This window comes from Canis lupus, chromosome 9, assembly GCF_048164855.1.
Source record: "Canis lupus baileyi chromosome 9, mCanLup2.hap1, whole genome shotgun sequence".
In the NCBI taxonomy this organism is placed as follows: Eukaryota; Metazoa; Chordata; class Mammalia; order Carnivora; family Canidae; genus Canis; species Canis lupus.
The window spans coordinates 73823108-73829629 of record NC_132846.1 but is presented as its reverse complement, the minus strand read 5'-3'; positions in this window follow the sequence as shown (position 1 = coordinate 73829629).

Sequence of the window (6522 nt, the reverse complement as noted above, 5' to 3'; positions counted from 1 at the left end):
CCGCCCCGCCCCGCCCCCGGAAGCCAGGTTAGGGCGCGCCCCGCCGCCAGGTGCACGCCGCCCTGCCCCCGCCGCCCGGGCCGGGTCCCTCCCCGCCTGGCCGCCCGCGCCCGCCCCAGGCCCCCTCGCGGTCGGGGTCGGGGTCGGGGTCGGGGTCGGGGTCCCCGGCCCCCCACGCTAGCTCCCTGCCCGCCGGAGCCCCCCTCCCCGCCTGGCCGCCCCCACCCCCACCCTCACCCCCGGCCCCCGCACGCCTCCCTGGCTGTCTGGGTCGGGGTCCCCGGCCCGCCCCCCCACACTAGCTGCCTCCCCGCCCGGAGCCCCCCGTGCCCCCCTCCCCTCCCGGTCTCCGCCCCGCCACGGCCTGGCTGGGGGACCCGCCCCCGCTTGCGGGGAGGAACCTAGGGCCGGGAGCTGCCCCCGCGCCCTGGCCCCGGGCCGGCGGGTTATCGCTTAACCCGACTCGGGAGCCTTCCCCAGCCCCTAACCTTGAGCCCCGCCCGCCCGAGTGAGGGGGGAGCCTGGGGTAAGGGGGGGAGTCCCAGAGGCCCGCCCGGATGCTGCCGACCCCCGCGGTCCAGGCCCGGGGTGGGGGTCGAGGGGCGGGGTGGGTCGGGACTCGGGTGCTCACCCCTCCCGGGGTTAGGGCTCAGGGGCACCGGGAGTGGGAGGGGGAAGGGACTGACGCTGGGGCGGGGGCCGCGTGGGTGACGCCTGGCGGGGCGATGCCTCCCAGGTATGGGGAAGGCCTGGCCGAGGGCCGGGTGCGCAGTGGAGGGAAGGCCTGGGAGCCGCTGAGCCTGGCCTGAGGCCCCCCTGTGCCAGCTCGGGCAGCCGGGCCCGGTGGGAACCGGGCTTGAGGGGGTGGGCGGAGCAGGCCCGGGGAGGGACCTGCAGGGGTGATCAAGACGTTTGGACTTCATCCCAAGGACAACGTGGCGCCGCAGGAGGGTTTGATGCCAGCCAAGACCTGCCCTGACGAGGGTATTAGAGAGCTCTGGGTGCCCGGGAGAGTGGGTGGGGGCGGGGAGGGTCAGGTATCCAGCCAGAGGCCCTGGGCTGGACAAGGTGGAGACTGAGGAGAGGGAAGAGGTTGGACTGGGCATTCCCGGCTTGCCCCCCCTACACCCTGCCCTGAGCTCCCGACTACACTGGTGGCCCCATCCCCCACCCCCCCGGCTTCCGGGTGAGTTTGGCCTCCAGCCCAGAGGTTGGGGAATTTCCCCAACTACCTGCTGGACACAGACCAACCCTCTCCCTGAGGCCCCAGCCCTTGCCCAGTGGCCCTTTCCTACCCTCTCAGGGCTCTGGGGCCAGCCCTCACCCAGAGCTTCACCCACCTTGGTAAATGGCCCTAAATAAAAGTCCTTTTCTCTCTTTGTGTCTTTTTCCTGCCAGGATCCTGACTTCTCCCAAGCAGAGGGAGAGGGGAGGCAAGTACGGTTCCCAGCAGTGACCTGGACAGCCTGCTGTCCCTGGGAAACAGGTGATCAGGTGTGCAGGGGTCAGCCGCTGAGAGTCTGGCACGGGGTGAGGACCCGGAGGACAAGCAGGTGAGCCAATAACATCTGGGAGGCCAGGACAGAACTGGGGAGCAGCTCTAGGCGCCATCAGGAATGGGGGAAGACCTAGAGCCACAGGGAGGGCCTGGAAAGAATGAGGCGCACCAGCCAGGAACCCACAGAGGAGCGACGGAAAGGAAAACAGGGCAAGTGGGGCCACAGCCCCCCCAAACCGATTTGTACACTGAATACAACCCAGTAGAAGTAGCTACAAGATATTTTTTTTACAACTGCATAAAGGAGTTCTAAAGTTCATGTGGAGAGTAAAGGTACAAGAATAAACAGGCTGAGGGGCGCCCGGGTGGCTCAGTGGGTTGAGCGTCCGACTCTTGGTTTTGGCTCCGGTCCTGATCTCAGGGTGGTGGGATCAGGCCCTGCGTCCTTGTCCTCAGGCTCTATGCTCAGCGAGGAGTCTGCTTCTCCCTCTCCCTCCACCCCTCCCCCTGCTCTCTCTCCCTCAAATGAATAAATCTTTCAAAAAAATAGGGCCACCCAGGGGGCTCAGCAGTTGAGCCCCTGCCTTAGCCCTTAGCCTGGGCCATGACCCCGGGGTCCCAGGATCGAGTTCCACATCCGGCTCCCCACAGGGAGCCTGCTTCTCCCTCTGCCTGTGTCTCTGCCTCTCTCTCTCTTTCCCTGTGTGTCTCTCATGAATAAATAAATAAAATCTAAAAATATATATATATTTAAAAAAATAAAAAGAATAAATAGACTAAAAGTGCTGAACCGGACGTGTTCCCAAAGAAGATGCGCAGAGAGCCACAGCACATGGAAAGGGGCTCAACACCATCCCTTCTAGGGCGGTGCAAAACCTCCCACACCCATTAGGATCGTTACTATCAAGAAATGTAGGTAGAAAAAAAAAAAAAAGAAATGTAGGTAGATAGATAAACAGACAGATAAAATAAGTACTGGCAAGGATGTGAAGAAATTGGAGCCCTGTGCACTGTCGGTGGGAATATAAAATGGTACAACTGCTCCGGGGAACAGTATGGCAGTTCTTTGAAAACTTAAAAATAGAATTATTATATGATCCAGCCATTCCACATCTGAGTGTTCACCCAAGAGCTGAAAGCGGGGACAGGGACAGACGTCTGTCTCTATGCTCAGTAGCATTACTCACGGCAGCCAAGAGGTGGCAGCGCCCAATGCCCCTTGATGGACAGATGGAGGAGCAAAAGGGGACCCATCCCTACTGGGGGTGGAGGGATGGGGCGGGGAGTGTTCAGTGGACAGTTTCAGTTTGGGGAGATGAAAAAGGTTCAGGAAAAGGGTGGTGGTGGTGGTTGCGCAGTGATGTGAATGTACTGAATGCCACTGAACCGTACCCGTAAAAACGGGTCAGATGGTAAATTTTATGTCATATATATTTACCACAACAAAAAAAGAAAAAAGAAAGCCGCAGAAAATCCTGTAAAATTCTGTAACAGAAGGCTCTAGTTGTGCTGGAGGGCAGACTCTCTCTTAGAACCAACCGGAACATTTCGTTAGGGGCAGTTCACTGGCCACACAGATCAGAGGTTTGTGTCATCATTTAGCATTTGATTATTTGGCATTTACAATCCATGAGGAAAAGGTCATTATTTAATTAAGCGTATTGGGACAACTGGCAGCCATCTGCAAAAAAAAGCATTGGGCTCCTATCTCCATAATAAAATCCTTGTGGTTCAGAAACATAAGAAGAAGAAAAAAAACCCCACAAAAGCATTCCAAGAAAACACAGGAGACTTAGCAGACGGACCCCACCGGCTCTTCCCTGCCCAGCGGTCTGTCTGGGCCTGGCACATCCCTGCTGGTGACCAGAAGCCAAAGGTCAGCTGTAGCCAGGCGCTGGGTCCCCCGGAGGTGGGGCCAGGGGCACCTCCTTGTTTGCATCCACCGTGTGGCTGCCCGGTCTCCATGGGCCTGTCTGGCCCGGGAGGGGACAGGGGCCACGCTTGTCTGCAGGCCCTGGGCCCACGGGTCCCCAGCTAGGGAACCCTCTGGGCTTGCCTGTGGCCTGAGCACTGGGACAGCGGCCATGCTCGGGGACTGGAGACGGTGACCCCGGCAGAGCCTCCACACTGGCCTCGCTCGCCACAGAGGCCTGGAGCCCCCCACTCCCCCCACAACCCAGGCTTGCTGGCCTCCTAGACACCAGTCCTCTGGACTCAGCCTCAGGGCTGAAGGTAATTATCTGCACGCAGCAGGAGAGCTGCATTGAGTCCACGGTTAATTATTCACGCCAGCTGAGACCACTCTGCTGGGGGGGGGGCACCCGCCCTCCCGGGCCCAGCTTGGGAGCAGCGGGCGCTGGGCTGGAGCAAAATGGCATGAGCCCCAGGACTGGTACACCCGAGGAGGGGGGGGCGCTGTGCGGCGGTGTCCACGTGGTGTCCACGAGGCCCTCTCGGAGCCTCCTTCCATAAGGACAGTGTATCTGGGACCTTCTCCCTCTGCCTGTGTCTCTGCCTCTCTCTCTCTCTCTCTCTCTCTGTCTCTCATGAATAAATAAATAAAATCTTTAAAGAAGGAAAAAAGGGATGCCTGGGCAGCTCAGCACTTGAGTGCCTGCCTATGGCTCAGGGCGTGACCCTGGTGTCCCGGGATCGAGTCCCATGTCAGGCTCCCTGCATGGAGCCTGCTTCTCTCCCTTCTGTGTCTCTCATGAATAAATAAATAAATAAATTAATTAATTAATTAAATAAATAAATAAATAAATAAATAAATAAATCTTAAAAAAAATAAAAAATAAAGAATCTGCTGGGACCCCTCCCAGACATGACCCCGCACAGGTGACCCACAGGTGAAGGCAGCGTCCATGTCCCACTGTCCCCCCACACCCCTGTCCCCACTGCCCCTCCCCCCCGTGCTCCTGGCTATAGGACAGAGTAGGACAGTGAGGGGCTAGGAGAAGTTCCGGTCAGGAGGCCCCGTTGCTCTCGTGCGCTGTCAGGGTGGAGCGCAGAGCCCCTCTGCTGAGAGCCCGGGCTCATCACACCCCGACACTTGCGCACAGCCCTGCAGCTCCCCTGGCAGACAAGGCCGCGGGGTCCTCTCAGGGCGGCCGTCCCGGAGCAAGGAGGGCTGCTCACCTGCGGCAGCTCAGGCCTCCGTGGCAGGTGCAGGGCGCTGTGGGATAGCCCATGTCCCCTCTACAGTCCTATAGTCCGGAAGGCCCCATCTCATCCCTTACTGAACGGTGGCAGAGAAGGCTTCCGCTGTAGCTCTCATCAAAGACTTCTTAAGATATTGAAATGTCACTTTTTATTAAGCAAAATGGCTTTCTATCGTGATTCACATGACGGAATTTTTGGTTCCATGTCTCAGATTTACATTTTACTTCTATACGCTTTAGATACTTATGTTTATTTTGACACTCTACATTGATTTGTGTATTTTGACGCCGCATGCACAGGGGTTCTTTGTACAGTTTTTCTTTTTAAAGATTTTATTCATCCATGAGAGACACACAGAGAGAGAGAGAGAGAGAGAGAGAGAGGCAGAGACACAGGCAGGAGGAGAAGCAGGCTCCACGCAGGGAGCCCGATGTGGGACTCGATCCTGGAACCCCAGGATCACGCTGAGCTGAAGGCAGACGCTAAACCGCTGAGCCACCAGGGAACCCCTCTTTGTACAGTTTTAAACTTCTAATGGAAGCCGACATGTTTTTAAAATGCATCACACCGGCAGATGTGGATGTCGTTAGGCATGATGTCCCTGTGAGCCCACCCCACTCCCGGGGCCTGGGGCCCGCACCTCCTCGGGCCCTGTCCTTGCAGCACCTGCCAGCTCTGCGTGCTTCCTGCCCCAAATCAGGCATCCCGCTCTACAGTTTCAACACACATCACAAAGCCCGTGGGTGTTGGCTGCATCCCGAACACGTAGGCCACGCACACTGTTTTCCTGGTTCTATGGCTCCAACAGGGGAGTACTGAACAAAACGTAGCGAGGTTTTGTGGCCTCACACTGGACCCAAATCAAATGAGGCAGAAATCCAAGTGCTTCCAAGTGAAGATAAGTGATTGCAGCCTCCCAGACGCAGGCAGAACCGAAAGGCCCAACTCCCAAGTATCAGAACAAGATGTACGCGTGCCTGCTGCTCTCCTTTGCAGTAGATAAACCGGAGTTTTCGGACTATTCTGGAATTGTGCTAGTGCTGAGCGGAGTCCAAGATTCCCACGGAGAAACCACGTACCAGGGGAGTCAGACAATCCTGATGAAGGGTTTTGCTCTCAGGTCCAAGTGTATAAGGAGGGAAAAAAAAAGAAAAATACTCTATCTTGACATGTTTTCTTTCTTAATGTGTTTCTTACCTAAAATGAATGCAACCTACTTCTCTCATTATTCTGTTATACAGTTAAAACACAATATGTATATAATTTTAATAATTTCTTACATGAAGTCATCTAGTAGGTTGATTTTACCATCTCCCTGTCAAATGTATGGCACTCATTATACTTTATTACACCATTTAATTTTTATTTTTTTATTTTATTTTATTTTATTTTATTTTATTTTATTTTATTTTATTTTATTTTATTTTATTTTATTTTATTTATTCATGAGAGACACAGAGAGAGGCAGAGACACAGGCAGAGGGAGAAGCAGGCTCCATGCAGGAAGCCTGATGCAGGACTCGATCCCGGGACCCCAGGATCATGCCCTGAGCCGAAGGCAACACGCTCAACTGCTGAGTCACCCAGGAGTCCCTAGACCATTTAATTTTTAATCACAATCATGAAACTCCATGCACCCGAAAGTAAAGTCTCAGCACAAAGCACAAACTTCGGCTTCGAGCTGTGATGAATAGCAAATACCAGACAAACCTGCCTACAACAAGTCTAAAAGCTTCATTTAAAAGCACATAGTAGGGCAGCCTGGGTGGCTCAGCGGTTTAGTGCCGCCTTCAGCCCAAGGCGTGATCCTGGAGACCCGGGATCGAGTCCCACGTCGGGCTCCCTGCATGGAGCCTGCTTCT